Source organism: Prionailurus viverrinus, chromosome C1 (genome assembly GCF_022837055.1).
Source record: "Prionailurus viverrinus isolate Anna chromosome C1, UM_Priviv_1.0, whole genome shotgun sequence".
NCBI lineage: Eukaryota > Metazoa > Chordata > Mammalia > Carnivora > Felidae > Prionailurus > Prionailurus viverrinus.
In genome coordinates this window covers 138,457,951-138,478,908 of record NC_062568.1, presented here as the reverse complement: position 1 = coordinate 138,478,908, position 20,958 = coordinate 138,457,951, and the positions used below count along the sequence as shown (strand labels likewise).

The following is a 20,958-nucleotide window of genomic DNA, read 5'->3' as shown; positions in this document are numbered from 1 at the left end:
TGAGAAAAGTAACTTAGAATGAAAAAGGGAGTGCTGGGCTGCTGTGCTACTGGCAGTAGCCAGTTAGGATTAGTATTTTAAATAGGGTGACCAGAGAAGGCATCTGATAATAGGACATTTGCACAGAAGCCTAAGGAAGTGAGTGACTCAGTCCCACATCTGGTGGGAAAACGCTCCTTGCTACCGGAAGTCCTTAGGTAGTTTTCTTCTCTCCATGCACTTCCTAAGTGACTGCATCCTGCCCTGTGGCTTTACCCACTTCCTGTCATGTGATAACTACCACATTTGTATCACCAGCCCAGATCTTCCTAACTTGAGCCTCATGTATCCAGCTGTTAATGGAGCCCCATTGGATGTCTGATAGTGGGCTCAGATTTAACACATCTCTAACCAAGCTCATCGCCCCCTCCCCAGACCCGCTCTTGCTGTGGCTTCCCTCTCCCCTAGCAAATGGCAGTTCCATTCTTTCTCAAGTCAAAAACCTTGGTGTCCTCTCCCTCTCACTGAAACCCCATATCCGACCAATCAGATGATCAGGATTACTCATACTGGAGAAAACTAGAAAACGAGGAGACTTGGAAAGTTGGGACAAAGGAATTGGGGTAAAGTAGAAAGCAGAGCAGTAATAGAAGTATCCGCAGGACAGTATTTGGTGCTATGGAGAAAATTGAAGCTAAGGGAATGTGAGCCCTGGAAGGCAGGTTGATATGAAAGCGCATCGTAAGCCAGATGAGACCCTAGGAGAGCTGGAACTTCAGAGTGGTCCACTATGTATGCATGTGTCTCAACATCGAACATTAGCTGGACTTTAGGTACCCACGACAATGTTCACGTAAAGTTCACCTGATGTAGTTTCTGTCCCCTGCCTCTGGAAACTTTGTGGACCTGAATGGGGAAGCCAGAAATCCAGAGTCATAATTTTTAAAAGACTGAATATTTGAACCATTTTGTTTTAGAAAAACCAGTTCTCAGGGCACCTGGGTGAGTTAGTCTGTTAAGCATCTGACTCGCGATTTTTGGCTCAGGTCATGATCTCTCAGTTCATGAGTTCCCGCTCTGCATCAGGCTGCATGCTAACAGTGCAGGGCCTGCTTGGGATTCTCTCCCTCCCTCCCTCTCTCTCAGTGCCTCTGTCTCTCAAAATAAATAAATAAACTTAAAAAAATTAAAAAACAAAAAAAGAGGGGCACCTGAGTGGCTCAGTCGGTTAAGCATCTGACTTCAGCTCGTAGTTGATCTCGTAGTTTGTGGATTTGAGCCCTGTGTCGGGCTCTGAGCTGACAGCCCAGAGCCTGGAATCTGCTTCAGATCCTGTGTGTCTGTCTCTCTGCCCCTCCCCCACTCATGCTCTGTCTCTCTCTGTCTCTCAAAAATGACTAAACGTTAACAAAATTTTTTGAAAAGAAAAAAGAAAAGCCAATTCTCTTTGTGGGCTTACTGCAGTAGAGCAAATATACTTTGCTGGAACATCAGGGAAGGGAAATCCTGATAATTTTATAGGGGCAAGTGGTGGTTAATATCTAAGAGTAGTTAAGTGTGTTGACCAAATTAATTTGAAAAAGAACAATGAAAAGGAAGTAAGTAGTCGCTGTCCTTCTATTTTCATTTGGTATACATTTCCCAGTATTCAAGTTTTCAGTACAGAAGGTTCTTGCTATTTTGCTGCTCTGAGTTCCTGGAAATAACGTGGAGATTCCTCCTGAAAGAGTTTGGAACAGTATAAAGTTGAGGACTGCATTTTCAAACCAAGGGGTTAGTGTCAAATGAAAAGTAGGTATAACCAAAAGTAGAACATTAAAAGCTTTCTGTGGCTCTGGTAAAATTATGTCTTTCCTAGCTGTTTATGATAGACGGGTAAGTCTCTTACCAGTTACACCTTTTTGGAGAGAAGCTGAGTCCTTTCTAACGTCTAAGGAGATCTGACTTCAGAGTGGATTTCTCTCTCAGTGCCAGATTTTAGGCCAGAGTGTGCACATCACAAATATGATTGTCCTGAATTCAGTCCTCAGACACCTAATGCCTCAAATAGGTGTTGTTGCCAGTGGATGACAAGATGAATTTCCCATAAAGGAAGTTGTTAGAGACTGAAATAATTTCTCTCATAAAGTGGAATGAGCTTGGGCACTGGAATTTGACGGAATGGGAAGTTTTGCTATGCCATTCACAGCCTGTGTAACTTTTGAGAAATTATTTGATCTCTCTTTGCACACTTCCTCATCTGTAGAGCAAAGATAATACTACCTCATGGGTATAATGTGGAAGGTCCACAGATAGCACATTTAATGCCTGGTGGTTCAATAGACACAATAATATTAAGTGTTCAATGTTATTGTACTTTTACTTTCCCATTAAAAATGATTCAAAGTTCTGTTTCTTCTGTTTTTATAAAGGATTATTTTTTAGTGTGATACCTCGAGTTAGAACCAAGGCGCCAAACACCAAGGAGTTCTTATTTTGAGTAGTAAAACTCCCGATCGCACTTACCAATTTGGTTGTTCGCTTTATTGCTTGAATTAGTAGCAGTGCTATAGCTCTGCAGTTACTCTGTATCTACAAGTAGTTACTGTAGTTACTGCAGCTACAATTACCTCTTCCATACTCCTCCCCGCCATCCTATGAAGGAAGATACTATCCTATTCTCTATTTTAAAGAAGAAATGGGCACGTGGGTGGCTCAGTCAGTTAAGCGTTCAACTTCAGCTCAGGTCAGGATCTCTTGATCCGTGAGTTCAAGCCCTGCATCAGGCTCTGTGCTGACAGCTCGGAGCCTGGAGCCTGCTTTGGATTCTGTGTCTCCCGCTCTCTGCCCCCTCCCTCACTCACACTCTGTCTCTCAAAAATGAATAAAGGTTAAAAAAAAATTTTTTTTTTAAAGAAAAAACAAAGATTAAGCACCCTGACCGTTGTTATCCTGATCCCAAGTGGCAGAACCAAGATTCACACTCAGGCACTTGGACTTGAGTGCTGTGCCCCTAATCACTGTAACTCTAAAGGAATACTTTAAAACTCTAGTACTACATTAATACGACTATCTGTTCTTGCCTTAATCACCAGGGACGGATCACCTCCAAAAAAGTAGAGGTTGGGCATGCAGAATGTAACCTATTTTATGTTTGTCTTTTCCTATAATAAAACCAGAGCTCCAGAATGTGTGGAAGTTCCATGTCGTTTGCAGAAAAGTAAGTGGGTTGGAGATCATACATATAGCTGAACTTCTAAAGTCATTTAAGATCACATGTCACTGAAGAAAGTCTCATTTGATCCCTGTAGACCCTTTGAGAGTTAATTCTGGGAGGTAAAGAAAAGAAAGGTACAGAATGTTTATTAGATTAGCTTAGTCCTGATTACTATGGTTCTACTCCCTTGGATATTCTCTTTCTTTAATCTGTTTACATGTTTTTTGCCTGTTGCCATGGTAAAGCTCATTCCATGAGTGAGAGACCTCAGTGCTGAAGGAGGTTTTCTTAATGTTAAATCTTGCATTTTCACTTCCACGTTTTATCTTGGTGTTACTAGGGCAACCCAAATAATTTCATTTTCTCTTTGAAGTTGATGCCTTTAAAGCTGTTATACCCTCATGCTGACTCATTCATGTTCTTACTTTTTTTCTAGTTTAATTCCTGCAGCTACTTTCTTTACACAGATGTTTTCTGCTTTTTTGTAGCCAAGATAGATGAGGTCCTGTTGGTATAGTAGTTAAGTATTTGGGGGAATTACAAATCCCACTGAGGATTAGAAAGGAGCTATGGACCTTCTCACCAGAGGGGGGGGAAAAAGCCAGTTTAAGCAATAATGGATGAATGTACAATGGGAAAAGACAGTTTCTTCAATAAATAGTGTTGGGAAAACTGGACAGTGACATACAAAAGAATGAAACTGGACCACCGTCTTATACCACACACAAAAATAAACTCACAATGAGTTAAAGGCTTGAATGTAAGACCTGAAACCATACACTCCTAGAAGAAGGGAGATAAGCTCCTTGACATCAGTCTTGGCAAGGGTTTTTTGAATTTGACACCAAAAGCATAAACAAGTGGAGACTACCTCATACTAAAAACTTCTATATAAGAAAGGAAACCATCAACAAAATTAAAAGACAACCTATGGAATAGAAGAAAATATTTGTAAATCATATATCTGATAAGGGGTTAATATCCAAAATATGTAAAGAACTCATATAATTCAATAGGAAAATGAAGCAGTTCTATTAAAAATGGGCAGATGGTCTGAATAGTTCTTTTTTCCAAAGAAAAGGTACAAATGGCCAACAAGTACATGAAAAGATGCTCAGCATCACTAATCATCAGAGAAATGCAAACCAAAACCACAATGAGATATCACCTCTTGTTATCCATCACTTGTTATAATAATTATTATCAAAACACTTGTTATAACAGTTATTATTAAAACAAGAAATAACAAGTGGTGGAGAGAATATAGAGAAAGGGGAACCTTTGTGCACTATTGGTAGGAATGTAAATTGATATAGGCACTGTGGAAAACTGTGAGGTTCGTGAAAAAATTAAAAATAGAACTATCATATGATCCAGCAATTCCACTTCTGGGTATTTATCTGAAGGAAACAAAAATACTAACTCGAAAAGATACCTACACCCCCACGTACATTGCAGCATTGTTACAATAGCCAAAACATTGAAACAACCTAAATGTCTGTGGCTGGATCAGTGGATAAAGCAAATGTGGTGCATATATGCATACAATGGAATATTATTTTGCCATAAAAAGAAGGAAATCCTGCTATTTGCAACAACGTGCATGGACCTTGGGGCATTATGCTAGTGAACTAAGTGAGACAGAGCAACACAAATACTCTGTGATCTCACTTACATGTGGAATCTAAAACAAAACAAAACTTGTAGATACAGAGAAGAGATGGGTGGTTATCAGAGGCAGGGGTGGGCAAAATGTGTGAAGGGAGTCAAACTTCCAGTTATAAAATAATTAAGTCCTGGGGATGTAATGTACAGCATGGCAACTATAGTTAACAATACTGTATTGTATATTTTAAACTTGCTAAAAGAATAGATCTTAAAAGTCCTCACCACAAGAAAAAAAGTGTAACTCCATGTGGTTAGTGGATATTAACTAAACTTACTTGGACAATCATTTCACAATATAGACACATATATGAAATCATGTTATACACCTAAAGCTAATACAATGTTATATGTCAATTATATCTCAATTTTAAAAAGACATGGTGGATGAAAATATTGAACAAATAGTATCTCTTATCCAAATTTATTTGGGTCTTAGGTTTTGAGTAGCAAGTTGTAAGAGTTGGTATAGCAAGGGATTCATCAAAAAAAATCTGTCCCAATCTATTCTAACTTCAGATTGTGAAAGTTAAGGCACCTGTTTATTTCTGTTTTCATTTTTACCTCATCCCAGGGCAATCTCCTGTTTGGTTTTATATCTGTTGTCTGGAAAGCCTCTTGGCAAAGTACACGCCCGAGTTAAATGGCTAGTTGGCATGCATCATTCCCAGTGCTGGTCTGGCTCACAAGCCCTTTGGGTTTGAAATCATACAAAAAGCTGAGGAGCAAAGAGGAAAGATACCAGATTTTGAATCTCCTTGTTTAACAGATCTGTTGCCCACACATTTGACTATAGCTTCTTTTTGTCTTTTATCCCTAGTTCTTGACACATAATAGTTGGATAGCAAATGTTGAAAGAGGGAGGGAAGGAAGAGAAATCAAGGGGAGGGGGAAGAAAGAAAAGGAAAGGAGGAGGATATATTCGAGGGAAAGAAGACAAGGAGGAAATAAGTAGACCATAGGAGACTATCCTCTGACCAAAGACTGAATTTCTTGTGTGTAACTTGGAAGTCGGCTCCTGAGGGGGAATTCTAGATGGATTTTGAAGAGAGGGGGTGTAGCTCAGTGGTAGAGTGCGCGCTTAGCTTAGATGGATTTTGAGTGAGGTGACTACACTGCAGGCTGGCACGTGTTTGGACAGGTGCAGGAGACAAGAGCAGCCCTAGGCTTTCATGCTTGCCACCTGTGCTCAGTTCCAGGAAGTTACTCAGCAGCCCCCTCACTGGTCATGACTGGCCTACTGAGATTCTAGAAGAATGTTTGCTATTTGTGGTGAGAATTTGGTGAATTCAATACCGAACATAGCCTACCCAGCCAGAACTTTGGGGCATCGTTAGACAGTTAACAAGAGAGTGAAGGCATTGTGTGGGGGATGATTCAAGAGATCCAGTGGTGGGTTGGTTCATGTGTTTAGAAGGCAGTTCAGCAGCAAGGTACAAGGTGAAGCTGAGAAGGTCTACCTTCCTCTACAAAAAGGTTGCTTTGGGTGAATTTTTATGTACACTTTAGAAAGACTTGGTGAGTCTTGGTGCCTTTTGGCATTTCAGTTGCCCACTTGGTCTCAGAATCTGGACCAGCTCAGGCTACCCTTACCCTGTGTCTTCAGACACGGAAAATATCAGCTCTAACCTGATTCAAAATAAACAGAAACAAATCATTTCTGGTGAGTGATGGAAGCCAAAATGATACACCTTAAAGTGGGAACAAAGAGCCGTCATATTATAGACCTTACGTTGTGCCTGAAATGTTCTGGCCCTGGCCTCCAACTTTACCTAGATGACTGTCCCTACCTGTACTTCATCTTTCTGTGCAGGCACCACTTCCCAAGCCCCCAGTGGCTCAGGTACCTCAGTAAATATCAGTGTCCTAAACGTCCACTTCATCAGACTATCACAACTGCGATGAAGTGGTTGTATGTCATTACTTCTGTCTGTCTCTCCACCATAATGTAAGATTCATAAGGACAGGGGTTATATCTGGCTTACTCACTGGTATGTCCACATCAGTGAGCTCAATACCTTGCAGTTTACTTATTTTTGAGAGGGAGAGAGAGAGCATGAGCTGGGGGAGAAGCAGAGAGAAGGAAACACAGAATCCAAAGCAGACTGTAGCCTGTGAGCTGTCAGCACAGAGCCCGACGTGAGGCTCAAGCCATGAGATCATGACCCGAGCCGAAGTTGGATGCTTAACTGACCGAGCCACCCAGGCATCCCAGTACTTCGCAGTTTAAAACTACTCTAGGACTTGCAGAAAGAATGAATAAAGCTGCCAGGCACTGTGATAGGTGCTAGGGATTTAAAGCTTTCAAAGACACTACATCCAGCCTTGAGAAACTGTGCTTCTGAAGTAGGTATCTCCAATGATAATTTATCCTTCTCTCAGTTTCTAGAGGGGAAAGACCAAGGGCGAATCACAATGGTATGGCTTTTTCCACCTCACTTCCCCAAATTCTACCTCTTTGACCACAAGTATCCCAACACAGACTTTGTTTGTATCTAAGGACTGGCATAGAAATGAACCAACCTATCTTTCCACCAATTTCTGTTTCTTTGTTGAAATGGATATTTATTTTGTTTTTACCCAAACAATTTAAATTTATGTCTATGTAGCCATTTATTAGGTTCCTAAAACATTAGTCTGTTAAGTTTTTAACAGGGGTCATCTGAAAATAGGATCAAACATTACAGAAGGAACAAAAACAAACAAATCCCCACAGTTGTTGTTCCATAAACCTTGATTTTCCCCTGGACCTGAGCCACCTAAAAGCCCATCCACCCATTTCTAAGTCCCACTTTACTTCAGAACTTTTTTTTTTTTTAGAGAGAGACAGCAAGCAAGCAGGGTAGGGGCAGAGAGAGAGAGGGAAACACAGAATCTGAAGCAGGCTCCAGGCTCTGAGCTGTCAGCACACAGCCCAACGCAGGGCTCAAACTCATGGACTGTGAGACCACAACCTGAGCCAAAGTTGGACACTCAACCAACTGACCCACCCGGGCGCCCCTACTTCAGAACTTCTGACGGTCTGTCAGCTTTGAAATGTTTGACTTTTAAATGTAAGTTTTTTCTTGTTTCTTCCTTGCTCTTTCCAACTAAATCTAAGGTTTTAGGTAAATTTCTGTGACCTTTCTACACAGCTTCTCATTTTTTTAATGTTGGTGATCACTACATAAAACCTCCCAATTCAACAACCACTGAACTAGTTTTATTCCTTCCAAGCATCCCTAGTCCACCTTTTCATCCTGCTGATGAAACTGCCAAGCAACTTTAGGTAACTAAATGGCACCCTGCAAGTTGACAGATTGTGGGGCTTCAGGGTCTTGTTTTCTAGGTCTTTCTGCCATTTTTGAAAACGCATTTGGCAGGGCTCTCAATGTCTTTGAGATAGTTTTCTCAGGAAGACTTCCTTGGCCCCAAGCCATCTTTCTTTCTAAAATTAGCAACTGCAAGCAAACGATTTTCAAAATACTATAGTTTGTCTACAAAGAGGGCACTGCTTTGGGTCTTATTCCAAGTTGGCTAATGGGTTCTATTCCTCCCACCCCCTGCCCCCACACCACCATTTTCTTTTTGCCGACAAAGTATTCAAATGAGTAAGTCTAGGTCTCACACTTAGACTGGTATTATAACTTTCTTTTTAATTATTTATTTGATGACTCTATACTGAGCACCTATGACATGCCGAAGACTGTTAGGTGATGGGAAAACAATAGAGACCAACATTAATCCAAGAACCATGCAAATGAGTGGAAAATGGAGTCTATGACAGGAGTCCAGGGTGCTCCAAGAGCCTGTGGGCTGGATTTGACCCAGTCAGGGAGATCAGGGTTGGCTCATGGTGCTAGAGCTGAGGTCTGCAGGATGCATAGGAATCTGCAAAGCAAGGGGGGTTGGAAGAACATTCCAGCTTTAGGACTAATACCACAAGGCCCTGCCATTGCTTGAATCTCCTTCATAGTGACGTTTCGAGAGCCATACAGATCACTTGACTTTTGCAATCATGCAATGTATACCACCTTATTTCACTATTTCTTTCTGGTGGGCGGCGGGGGGAGTTTTTTGTTTTCATTTTTTAACTAAAGACTCTATTTAATCTTCAGAAACAGATGTACTTTAACAAGTTGATTCATATTTTCCAAGCATTTCTTTCATTTAAATTTTTGGCACATTCTAGGTCCGAGAGGCAAGTAGCCTTTGACCATGTTCTCCTAGAGCCTTCATATAAAAAAACTTTTATTCCCTCCTTCAGTTTCTAAAATGTGAGCCTCTAGTATTGAATATCATCGTGTTAGATTTTATTTAGCTTTGCTATGAGAAAATAAGAGTTGAAAGAGGGAAGTCCTGTAATGTCTAACTTGGAAAAGATAGGCCATTAAATCAATATGTTAAATTTAGAGCCAAACCCAACAAATATTTTTCCTATAGGCAAAAAGCCTTGCATTAAATATTTATTGGTCGGATGAACAAAAACCTAATATTCAAATTTTAGGTGTATTCACATCCATTTTAATATTCTGACAAAAGTATGGTGGTTGTTAATTTCTTTATGTAGAATTGTTTCTTCCTGGGGGCTGGAGGGCCTGGATTTCATTCCATCGTGGATTTTACTGAGCACATCCAACAGGAAAGACAAACCAAGAGCTAACTTTTTCAAAACAACCTTTTTGAAAAGCCCCTAAGAGGATTAACAGTTAATGTTTTTTTTACTGTTGTAAAATCTTCTCTTAAAAGAGAAATTTTAGGGGTGCATTGGTGGCTCATTCAGTTAAGTGTCCAACTCTTGATTTCAGCTCAGGTCATGATCTCATGGTTCATGAGTTTGAGCCCCACATCAGCATGGAGTCTGCTTGGGATTCTCTCTCTTTCCCTCCCTCCCTTTCTGCTGCTCCCTTATGCTGTCTTTCTAAATAAATAAACATTTTTTAAAAAGAGAGATTTTAAATGGTAGATTCTTGCAAAGATGAGCTTAATAAAAAAGGCCATAAAAATATTCATACTACAAATCTATTAGTCTTTCAGTCTCTCACTTTAAGTCCCAATCTTTTGTTTCCTGAGCAGTGTTACTTTGTTTCCTAGTTGTTAGATTTAACATAGCTGGAACTTTTAAATCTTACCAAGAAAGAGAGAGAGAGAGAGAGAGAGAGAGAGAGAGAGAGAGAGAGAGAAAGAAAGAAAGAAAGAAAGAAAGAAAGAAAGAAAGAAGAAAGAAAGAGAAAGAGGAAGGGGAGAGGGAGGGAGGGAGGAAGGAGGGGAGGAAGGAAAAGAAAAAGAAAGAAAGGAAGGAAGAAAGAAAGGAGGGAGGGAGGAAAGAAGAAAGAGAAAGAAAGAAAGAAAGAAAAGAGAAAAAAGAAAGAGAGGAAGGAAGGAAGGAAAGGAGGAAGGAAGAAAAGAAAACAAAAGAAAAGAAAAGAAGAAAAAGCAAGCAAGCTTAGTGGGAAAGTTTTCATAATAAGTTTTTCAGCTGCCTGTTGCACTTTTGCTGACTGTTTTTAAAAGTATCAATCCCTCTAAAGAAGACATCCGGATGGCCAACAGGCATGTGAAAAGATGCTCAATGTCACTCCTCATCAGGGAAATACAAATCAAAACCACACTCAGATATCACCTCACACCAGTCAGAGTGGCCAATATGAACAAATCAGGAGACTATAGATGCTGGAGAGGATGTGGAGAAACGGGAACCCTCTTGCACTGTTGGTGGGAATGCAAACTGGTGCAGCCACTCTGCAAACCAGTGTGGAGGTTCCTCAAAAAATTAAAAATAGACCTACCCTATGACCCAGCAATAGCACTGCTAGGAATTTACCCAAGGGATACAGGAGTACTGATGCATAGGGGCACTTGTACCCCAATGTTTATAGCAGCACTTTCATCAATAGCCAAATTATGGAAAGAGCCTAAATGTCCATCAACTGATGAATGGATAAAGAAATTGTGGTTTATATACACAATGGAATACTACAAGGCAATGAGAAAGAATGAAATATGGCCCTTTGTAGCAACATGGACAGAACTGGAGTGTTATGATAAGTGAAATAAGCCATACAGAGAAAGACAGATACCATATGTTTTCACTCTTATGTGGATCCTGAGAAACTTAACAGAAACCCATGGGGGAGGGGAAGGAGAAAAAAAAAAAAAAAGAGGTTAGAGTGGGAGAGAGCCAAAGCATAAGAGACTCTTAAAAACTGAGAACGAACTGAGGGTTGATGGGGGGTGGGAAGGAGGAGAGGGTGGGTAATGAGTATTGAGGAGGGCACCTTTTGGGATGAGCACTGGGTGTTGTATGGAAACCAATTTGACAATAAATTTCATATATTGAAAAAATAAAATAAAAAAAAATAAAAGTATCAATCTATGTTTATGAAAAGTATTTGTAAAACAGCCAAACTGCCTATTGGAATAGACAAGGCAACTTTCCCCCATAGGATCGCTAAGAATTTAACTCAAAACTATGGAGCATTTTGGGTCCTGGAGCTAACAATACGAAATGAAAGATGGCCTCTGCCTTTTCAGACTACTTTAAACTCCAAAAAGTGAAAACTAAGTAGGAACCTTCAGTTTTAATGTTCTGAAGGGCAGGAGCCATCCTGTCTTCTCCACCATCCTCTCCTTGCTTTCCTTTTGTTAGAAAGAAAGTTGCCTTCCAGGTAGACCTACCACTGATCCTACATGCATTTTGTCTGGACTCTCTGACCTGCACCATATGTTCATGGTGCTTCTGCTGCTTAGAACTATTGCTCTTTCTTGGCTCAGGGGGTAAAACTGGACTGGAGATAAATTTCTTTTTGTTAGAAAGAAAGTTGCCTTCCAGGTAGACCTACCACTGATCCTACATGCATTTTGTCTGGACTCTCTGACCTGCACCAAATGTTCATGGTGCTTCTGCTGCTTAGAACTATTGCGCTTTCTTGGCTCAGGGGGTAAAACTGGACTGGAGATAAATTTCTTTTTGTCCATTGAAGGAAGAAGATAGTCTTCAAAACAGTCATTATGGATTTGCTCAGTTGAATCCTAGACTTAGTTTTTGGATGTCAGGACTGATAAGATGAGCTGAAATCTTTTCTCAATCACATATAAATGATATCAAGAGTTGGAGGGGAAACACACAATCTTCTCAAGGGTTTAGAATCCTGTCAGGGAAGGGGTGGAGGCTGACATGTACAGTGTGCCTCCTGCAAGACTGTTTCTGGTTTAAGGGAGAGAGAAATGACATGAAACAGAAGTGACCAAGAATGCCAGTGGGATGCAGGGAGCTGGAGCCATGTTTCTCGGAGAGACTTTTAGTAAATTCTGAATGACAGAGATGAGGAAGGCCTTGATATCCTTTATGATCGCTTTTTGAGACTGTTAGATCACAAGTTAGTCTCATTTTAGAAAATGTTTCTGAATCCAAATTTACTTGAAATGCACAGAATAAACCTTAAATTATTATTACTGTCATATAGATGAAGCTGAAGCTCTTGGACAGAAATTCCCAAAGAAAGCAAAGCCTTCTTTTGAGATCTCACTAAGATTTAGAAGGGCACTATTCCAAACCATTATATCATAAACAAGACTATTATGTTTGGATCTGTTTTCTGTCTCTTGTTTCTTAATAGAGCAATGTTCTGATAAGGGAGTCACAAAAGTTGGCCATTGGATACAAGCTAAACCTAAGAAATCATTATCGATCGACACATCCTCTTTAGCACCAGTGACAGAACATTGTGCATTAAAATTGCAATGATCCTTAACTTTGAAATTATAAATTATTCCTGACTCTTTTCTTCTTCTCACTCTCTTCATAGTGCATGTTCTTTGAATAATCACTATTTATAATGTGAATAGTTAATGGTAATAGTCATTTATTGCAGTGTCAAACTTTATAACAGGATAATAATAGAAGAAAGAATTTGGTCTTTACTACAAAATGCTTGAATGGGTGTGTGTATCTTTGTGTATGCTTGTATATGGGGGCCTGGTTTGATTTACCAAATAGGAATGGAGGGTCCACTCTAAGGCATTGTGTTGTTTTCTAGAAGACACAGATATAAACAAGATATACACTCCAGCTTCAGTGAAATAGAAATAACCTCTTTAAATGCACCACTGGCACAGGGAACACTAATCAGTCACATTTACAAAGCAGATCACTTACAATTCATGCTTTTATAAGAATTTCTTTAATACACATTCTCCCATGAGAGTCCATGTGGGTGAAGGCAGGTACCTTGTCCTCTGTTTTGTTCACTTGCATTCCCCTAGCACAGGACCTGACATATTTTACGGTTTCATTATTCTACAGCAAGTGCATAAGTAAATGAAGGTAATCTGTGCTTGTGAGAGAAAAAAATCCGCTGTTGATCATCATATATACTAAATTTTTAGTGGATTCAGAAGCTTCTGGCTACAGTATAGATAACTGTGGAAACTATCATGTGAAGCAAAGTCCTTGAGATGTATGGCCTGAAGTACAATGATTAAAGGGATTTTTCTTTAATATGTGAAAGGTATAATGAGGAAGAGAAGATATGATATCTCTCTTTAAGAATGAGAATTGCTAGGTAGGAGTAATTTTTGCTTCCCACCACCACCACCACCCTTAGACAAAAGGGCAAGCTCAATTTGAATATTTTTGAAATAATGTGATTGGGCCATTAATTTAATGTATGACATTGTAGAAATATGCAAGGAGTTAATAATACAGAAGTATCCACTGGGTTCCAAGTTTCACTTGCCTCTTTCGATTCCTTCTGACTGCAAAGTTCTTGCTTTATGGGGCTGTAAGGGCAGTAGAGTTCAAGAATCACTTAAATGTATTAATAATAGGTTTTTTAGAAATTTCCTGCTATCAAATAGGGATATGAAAAGAGAAGTTGAATACAGGAGAACTTCTACTTAAACTGTTTGTTTCCTAGTATATTTTAATTGTTTTGCATTTGAGTCATCATGATGTAGTTTTAACTAGGAGCTGTATGGGGTAAGGTTTGGTTAGAAGTCATGGCTCACCCTTGGCCGTGTTCCTTGGGCATGAGTCACCTAATCTGTCAACTCAGGTTTTTCACTCTTAAAATGAGAGTTATGGACGAGATGACCTCTGAAGTGCCATTCAGGTTCTAAAATTTTATAACTCATTTCTTACTTCCTTTTAATTAGATATATTTCTATAGAACCATGTAATTATGATCTTGTTTGGTGGACTTTTCTAGAGATATTTTGTCATGTGTGCCACAACTACAGAATAAAATACAATCTAGAGTCACGTTCTCCCAAGAGAGAAGGGTATCATTTTTAGGAATTGGAAAATTTGGCATTTTCTCATTTTTTATTTCCATCTTTGCACTGCTAGAAGAAAAGCAGTTTGCTTTATTTTTATGATTGATGTTTTGAGCATATCTTGAGGACTTTATTTTGATTTATGGAACCTTTGGGTACAGCTGAGAAGAATCCCTAAATAAATCAAAGTATTTCTGTGCTCTTCCTCACTTGCACTCCTGTTCCACAGTAGCCTCAGGACACCAGCTGATGTCCTGGCCTTGCACCATGGGATCTTCCTCCCATAACATTATCCAGAGACACCCTTTGCCTTTACAGTGATTATTTCTAAAGCTAAAGGCAATTGTACTTCCCTTTCCTCATTAAAATTACCATGTATCCACTATTTACTCAGCAAATACTGAGTGCCTACTATATGTCAAGCATTATTTTCTAAATAGTTGAGATACGTCAACGTATAGAGTAGAACTGAAAAGAAAGTACCTGCCCTCATGAAACTTATATTCTGGTAGGAGACAGACCATAAAGGAGCACAATATGTTTTGGTAGATTGGATGTAGGATATAAGAGACAAAGAAGAATCAAGGATGACTCCAAGGTTTTTGGCCTAAGCAACTGGAAAGATGGAGTTGCCATATTTCCTAGAGATAGGAAAGTTACAAGAAAAATAGGGCTGTGTGGGGTTGGGGGAAATAGGAATAAGGGAAGGGACCTGGAGTTGGTTTGGGACATACCGCATTTAATGTGTCTGGTGAATATCCAGATGGAGATGTCAAGTAGACAGTTGGGTCCATGAGCCTGGATTCAGGTTTGAATTTGTGTTTAGTTTGGATGCTATTTAAAGCAGTGTGACTAGGGGCACCTTGTGTGGCTCCATCAGTTAAGTGTCCAACTTTGGCTCAGGTCATGATCTCACAGTTCATGGGTTCGATCCCCACATTGGGCTCTGTGCTGACAGCTCAGAGCCTGGAGCCTGCCTCAGATTCTGTGTCTCCTGCTCTCTCTCTGCCCCTTCCCCACTCATGCTCTGTCTCTCTCTCTCTCAAAAATAAACATTTAAAAAATTGAAAAAAACTAAAGCACTGTGACTAGATGTGATCGCCAGAGGATGAATGACTTTGGGAAGAGAAGAGGTCCAAAGACTAAGCCCTGAGCACTCCAAAGTCAGAGGTGAAGGAGAAGAGGAAGAAACAGCAAAAGGGTTAAAGAAGGAACAGCCAGGGAAGGAGGAGGAAAACCTAACAGCTATGGCGTCTTGAAAGTCAAGTAAAGGATGGTCAGATTCTGCCCATGCTGCTTATATGTTCGTAGAGCAAATAGGTGAGGCCTGAGCATTGGCCATTAGATAGGTTTAGCAACATAGATGAAGCATATATGTGGATTTCTTCTCTGTAGAATCCATATTGCATGTGCTCAGGAATTATTGAACTTTTTTTTTTTTAACTTTTTTTTTTTAACATTTATTCATTTTTGAGAGACAGAGACAGAGCATGAGTGGGGAAGGGAAAGAGAGAGGAAACACAGAATCTGAAGCAGGCTCCAGGCTCTAAGCTGTCAGTACAGAGCCCGATGCAGGGCTTGAACTCATGAACTATGAGATCATGACCTGAGCTGAAGTCAGACACTCAACCGACTGAGCCACCCAGGCGCCCCAGGAATTATTGAACTTTTAAATTCATTTTTGTAATGGTTCACTCACCACATTACTGTAATTTGGAATTGGCTCTTGTTCCCTTGAACGATGTCTGTCTAAAGGTAATGCCATTTTCCAACTGCCAAAAAACTGTGGAACAAAGCAAATGTTGGCTGTATCCAACTGATAGGCATTGGAGAGCAGTGTTAGCAATCAGGTTTGAATCAAATAGAGTAGGTTTCATATTCTTAGAGCCAAGGGTTAATAGAGCAGAATTTGTTCTGTGTAATTAATTCTGGAGAAAATAATAAAACTCTCCTGAGAGGGAGGAGGACAGATTGTTCAGGAAGAGCCAAATAAATGAAAGAAAGAAACTCTGGGTTTGCAACTAACTTTACCAATATTCTTTACCAGAGGATTATATCATATGATCTTCTGAGAAGTAAATTTTATAAAGCCATTAAAATGGCTTTCGGAAATAAATATTTCTAGTAAAGGAAATGCACGTGGATTTCTGCAAAAGGACACAGAAGCAGCTCTATAACATAATGTAAAATTTATATAATTTTAATTAGGACTCCAGAATCTCATGATTGAAATGCAATGCCATATTTCCAAAGGCATTTTTTAATTAGGTAAACTAAGCTCTTACATAATAAGTTGGAAATCAAAGTTGGACAAAATTCCAAAATAGAAAAAAGTTAAATAGAAATAAAATTATGCTGATTGATCTCTAGGGGAAAAGACTATATTTAAACCCAAGCAGTTGATTCAGTGGTGACTCCCTGAGCTTGAAACAGTAACTCTTGAAATGGTAACAAATCCATTGGAAGCCACAATAGTAATGAAAGAGAAGTCCAGGGTAGCCACTGATAATGCAGGTCTTCAGAGCTGCTGAAATTTTTGAAAGAATACAAAATAAATTTTTGTTTTCAATCAGCAAGCACAAGGTCCATCTGCTCTCTCTTTAGTTTTTGGAGTTGTTTAATCAACTTCTTTATCCCCACCCTTTTGTTGCGTCAAAAATAATTACAAGGATGAGCCCTGTGATATGTTAAAATAATAAAGTCTCTGTGTGTGTAGGGTAGATCTGTGTATGTACATTCACGTGGAGTATGTGTGTACACGCATATATGGCATGGCCATAAACATGGACACATACATACACTTACCCAAAAGCGGTGAAGTGTGTTAAGAGCTCTAACAAAAAGGCTGTGTCATCTTGGCCGGCAGCTTCTCTAAAAACCCATCTTAGTTAGGTTGTGCCAGTATGGGGAGGCAGTACATACTATTTAAGTTTCTTAGATTCCTTAGTTTGTCTTTATTTTCCACATTAAAAAGACTAATGCCTGTGAAGGCAATGTAGCCAAGGACTCAGAGAACATGGCCTTTGCTGAGTGCCTATGCTTTGCTTTCTCAACAAGAGCTGTCGATGAAAGAACAGTGAGCCTCTACCTCAGTGCTTCTCAAAGTGTGGTTGATGGAACCCTGGTGGCCTAAACCGGGAGTCCACAAGGTCAAAACTATTTTGTCATGCTCAGATTTATTTTTATTTTTTTATTTTTTATTTTTGCCTTTTTCGCTTATGGTGCCAAAGCAGTGGTGGGTAAAGCACCTTAGCACGAACCAAGATAGAGGTATCAGACTGTGCTGTGGTGATTACATTCTTCATTAGCATACACTTACAACTTAAATGCTAGTTTTATTTAGTCTCCTCATTGATGCATTAAAATTATTTAAATAACTCATAAGCCTTGGCTACACACTGTATTAATGTGCTGTACGATGAAGGAGAAGAATACATAAAGCATTTCTGGTACATTCCACAGTACAGCGGTTGTCTCAAGGAAAAGTCCTCATTTGAGTTGAAAGTTGAGTTAGCTCCTTTATCGTATTATGTCACTTTTACTTGAATAAAACAACTGATTACTCAGACTTTAGCCTGTGGAAGATATTTTCTCGAATTGAATGAAGTGAGCGTAATGCTTTAAGGAAAACATCTGATACCATTTGCTACCACAAACTTCAAACTTTCAGGTGGTGATTAGAATTTTGGAAAAATTCCCATTCCTTAAAACTTTTCTTGTGAAAGCAGTAATGATATTAATGAATGTGATGGTTTTTTTTACATAATTTGTCAACATTTGGAAGATCTGCATAACTCAGCAATCCAATATTTTCCAGATGACCAAATACCAACATATCATGAAGTTTGAAAAGTTTGTTGATATAGTTTTCAGATTCCATATTGCAACTAACTAGGTCAGTTTGATATCAAAAGTTAATATCCACAATTATATGAAAAGGCTGTTAAGATACTCTATTTTCCAACTGCCTATCTATTGGATTCATAAATTTCGATCAAAATAACATTGCAACAGACAGAATGCAGAAGCAGATACGATAATCTAGCTATCTTCCATTAAGCCAAATGTTAAAGAGATTTGCAAAAGTGGAAAGCCATGCTTCTCTCTCTCTCTCTCTCTTTTTTTTTTTTTTTTGTTACTGTTTTGGAGACTAGTTATAATCAACATGTAATGGGTTTATTTTTAACTTAGTGTATATATTTAAACTTTCTTGGTTTAAATTTCTAATACAGTAAATATTAAGTGGTGTGATCCACATAAAAAAATGCTCCCTGGGGCGCCTGGGTGGCTCAGTCGGTTGAGCGTCCGACTTCGGCTCAGGTCATGATCGCACGGTTCGTGGGTTCGAGCCTTGCGTCGGGCTCTGTGCTGACAGCTCAGAGCCCGGAGCCTGTTTCAGATTCTGTGTCTCCCTCTCTCTATGCCCCTCCCCAACTCATGTTCTGTCTCCCTCTGTCTCAAAAATAAATTAACATTAAAAAAATAAAAAATAAAAAATAAAATTTAAAAAAATGCTCCTTGAGGTCCTTCTACATTTCAGAGGGTGAAAGTGACCTGAGATCAAAACATTTGAAAGCCACTGCTTTACATTGGTGCATTTTATTCCTGAGATTGGTCCTTACTTCAAAGAACAAGCCCAGTTCCTCCAAAGGTGTACAGGAACTCACCATGAAGGAAACAACCACCAAATCTGTCAAAGAATGTGGACTAGCACACAGGTATACTGCCCTCGTTAGCACTGTCACTGCAGCTGGCTGGGGTCACCTCCAATCTCATTTGGGTGAGCAGAGCTCCATGAACAAGCATCTGAATTCAGTCATTCACTTACTCAACAGCAGTTGTTCAGGCCCTGCTCCTGTTTGCCAGGTGCTGTGGTCAGTGATGGGAATGCAAAATGGAATGAGACAATGTGGCTCAGTCGGTTGAGCGTCTGACTCTTGATTTTGGCTCAGGTCATGATCTTGTGTGTTTGTGAGATCAAGCCCCACATGGGGCTCTGTGCTGACATCGCAGAGCCTGCTTTGGAAGCAGAACTCGGAAGTTAAGATGAGTTAGAGCCTCTGTGACTGTCACTGGCCCAACCGTGAGTAGGAAACACTTGGGGCAGTGAGGTTGTAATGACTCACTGGGAAGCAAAGCAGTCATGAAGTGTTAGGAAATATGAACTAGTCTGAAATGTCAAGGACACTAGGAATCTGCAAAGTTCTTAATTTAGCTTGTATGGCTTACCTGCAACATATGTTTTGAGAACGCACATGCATAGCATATAGGTTCTTCCTTCAAGAAGCTTGCAGCCTAGTGGTAGTAATAGAATGAAGTTAGGGAAGTCGTGTTTTGATAAAATGAGAAAATTGTATCAAATGCTGCATGGATGTCAAGTAGGCAGGTCACAGATGAGAGCGGCAGCAGGCAGTTGAAATTTTCAACACTGTGTTAAGGAATAAGCCTAGAAGGAAGACAGATTGCCGCTTTAGGAAGTCAGCTAAAGCAACAAGACAGAATGGATAATTAAAATCGTTTCCAAAGATAACCGCCTGTGAACTCAAAGAGGAGGCTTGGCTTGGCTGTGGGCTGTTTATTGTACAGCCCTCAATTCAGTATGAGGGAAGGGAAGATCCACAAAATAAACAAGGCTTGGGAGAAGAAGCAGCAAAACACAGCCTTGCTCTTGCTCTGTAATTAGGACTGAGTAATAAGGACAGGTGCAGAGAGCTAGATTCTTGGATCCAAAGGTGGCAAAAGGGAGAGAAATTTTCTTTTTGTCCCACACTGGCTACCCTTATTGTCATAAGAACAGAACATTTCTTCTCACGTAGCAGGGTGATGAACTTCAAGTCCCGGACCATAGGAAAGGCAGTGGGACTGAGCCATGAGAAAGGACAACACAGTCTAAGAAGGATGTGTCTCTTTCTCCTTTTTCCTGGAGCCTCAGTTGCATCCTACTCATTTATCTTCTGTCGTTGAGATAGAGATAGGCGTTTCCAAGGACAACTCATTTCTCAGAGCAGAAAATCAGGATAAATGTGAGGTTCACGGTGAAATATGCAGAATACAGAAAATAGAGAAAAATAAATCAAGTCAAAAGCACAGGCACAGGATGCCTGAGTGGCTCAGTTGGTTGAACATCTGACTCTTGATTTCGGCTCAGGTCATGATCTTGTGGGTTCATGAGATCAAGCCCCACATGGTGCTCTGTGCTAACATCGCAGAGCCTGCTTGGGATTCTCTCTCTCCCTCTCTCTGTCCCTCCCCACTCGTGCTTTCTCTCTCTCAGAAATAAACAGTAAAAGAAAAGAAAAGGAAAGGAAAGGAAAGGAAAGGAAAGGAAAGGAAAGAAAAAAGAAAAGAAAAGAAAAAAGAAAAGAAAAGAAAAAGAAAAGAAAGGAATGTTTTACAAAGCACGGGGACAAAAAATGGGAAGCAAGAAAAAGTGAAGTCCTTTGCAAACCATCCCCTCCCCCTACCAGAACCACAACCACAACCAATGAGGTCCTTCCATCTTACAAGACCAGGGCCAGGTGGCAAAGCAGTCTGCCTTCCCAGGGGGCAAGTAAATGCTTTACAAATAGAGACTAGTAAATAATTAACACAAACCAATGCTGAGATTACATTTAAAATAGTTTAAAGCAGCAACCCAGGATGCTAAGATAAATAACAGAAGCGTTTCAAAGGCTGGGCTCTGTTCTCTCTGGCATCTTCATGTTTTGTTTAGGGGAAGGGAAGGTCCAGGAAATAATGGTCTGCTCTGGCCATGGTCTTTCTGGTCATGCGGAGCCAAAGGCAACCCACTTATGGGATAATAGTCAAGTATTTGCCATTTCCGTGTGGGGCTTATTTCCTCTACCAGTGGCGTTATTCAATGG

General features: G+C 39.9%; 1 protein-coding gene across 1 annotated transcript in view; it reads left to right on the top strand.

The window, feature by feature from the left end:
- The window catches only part of LRRC8C (leucine rich repeat containing 8 VRAC subunit C), an 82,333-nt gene that overhangs the window by 24,465 nt on the left and 36,910 nt on the right, over positions 1 to 20,958 (top strand). The window lies entirely within an intron of this gene.